Raw genomic sequence first — 1,919 nt, 5'->3', positions numbered from 1 at the left:
CCACCAAAAGAAAAGAAATAATAAAGATTAGAGCAGAAATAAATGAGATAGAAAACAGAAAAACTATAGAAAGGTCAATAGGGCAAAAAGGTGGTTCTTTGAAAGGATTAACAAAACTGACAGACCATTGGCAAAAACAGAATACTATGAAAGGTTGTACTCCAACAAACTTGAAAACTTAGAAGAAACAGATATATTTTTAGAAAAACATGACCTACCTAAATTTACACAGAGTGAAGTAGAAAACATGAACAGACCCAAAACAAAAGAATAAATTGATCAGGTCATCAAAAAACTCCCAACCAAAAGAAGTCCAAGCTCAGATGGCTTCACTGGTGAGTTCTACCAAACATTCAGAGAAGAGTTGTCAGCAATTCTACTCAAATTATTCCAGAATATTATAGAGGATGGAAAACTTCCTAATATATTTTATGAAGCAAGCATAACCCTCATGACAAAACCAGGGAAGGACATCACTAAAAGAAAATTATAGACCAATATCCCTCATGAATATAGATGCAGAAATTCTCAACAAAATCCTAGCCAACAGAATCCAGCAGCACATTAAAAAGATAAATACATCATGATCAAGAGGTATTCACATCAGGGATCAAGGATGGTTCAACATTAGAAAAACAATCAATGTAATCCACAATATAAATAAGAAAAAGGGAAGGAACCACATGATCATATCTATTGATGCAGAAAAGGCGTTTGACAAAATCCAACATCCATTTCTGATAAAAAAAAAAAACCCTCAACAAAGTAGGAATTGAATGGAAATTTCTCAAAATAATTAAGAAAATATATACAAAACCAACATCCTACATTACTCTCAATGGAGAGAAACTGAAAGCCTTCCCTCTGTGAACAGGAAACAGACAAGGATGCCCTTTGTTACCACTCCTATTCAATATAGTGTTGGAAGTCTTAGCAAAAGCTATACTGCAAGACAGGGAAATTAAAGGCATCCAAATTGCCAAAGAGGAAGTAAAATTCTCTCTATTTGCAGAAGATATGATCCTATACATAGAAAATCCCAAAGACTCAGCAAAAAGGATACTAGACCTCATTGGATGATTCAGCAAAGTGGCAGGATATAAGATCAATATACAAAAATCAGTTGGATTCCTCTATACCAAAATGACAGCATTGAAAAGGACATTAGAAAGTAATACCATTTACAATAGCCACCCAAAGGATGAACTATCTAGGAATAAATGTAACTAGAGAAGCAAAAGACCTATACAAAGAGAACTACAAAACAATACTACAAGAAACCAAAAGAGACCTACAAAAATGGAAGAATGTATGATGCTTCTGGATAGGAAGACGTAACATTGTGAAAGTGTCAGTACTGCCCAAAGCAATTTACACATATAATGCAATCACAATCCAGATTCCAACGATATTCTTCAAAGAGATGGAAAAAACTACTACAAACTTTACATGGAAAAAACTACTACAAACTTTATATGGAAAGGAAAGAGACCCAGGATAAGCAAAGCACTGCTTAAGAAGAACAAGGTTGGAAACCACTCACTCCCTGACTTCAAAATTTATTACATGGCTACAGTGGTCAAACAGCTTGGTACTGGTACAATGAATGATGCATAGATCAATGGAATAGAATCGAGAATCCAGAAATTAACACATCCACATACAGCTAACTGATTTTTGACAAAGTACCTAAATATATTGCATGGGGAGGGGATAGTCTCTTCAACACATGGTGTTGGCAGAACTAGAAAGTGATATTCAGAAGACTGAAACAAGACCTTTACCTCACACCTTATACAAAACCAACTCAGCATGGATTAAAGACTTAAATGTGAATCCCAGAATTATGAAGGCCATCAATGAAAAAGGAGCTCTGGTAGCGTAGTGGTTACGAATCAGGCTGTGAACCTTAAGGTCAG

Source organism: Chrysochloris asiatica, unplaced genomic scaffold (genome assembly GCF_000296735.1).
Source record: "Chrysochloris asiatica unplaced genomic scaffold, ChrAsi1.0 scaffold01447, whole genome shotgun sequence".
NCBI classification, from domain to species: domain Eukaryota; kingdom Metazoa; phylum Chordata; class Mammalia; order Afrosoricida; family Chrysochloridae; genus Chrysochloris; species Chrysochloris asiatica.
The sequence above is the reverse complement of the archived record's forward strand: the minus strand, read 5'-3'. Positions refer to the sequence as shown.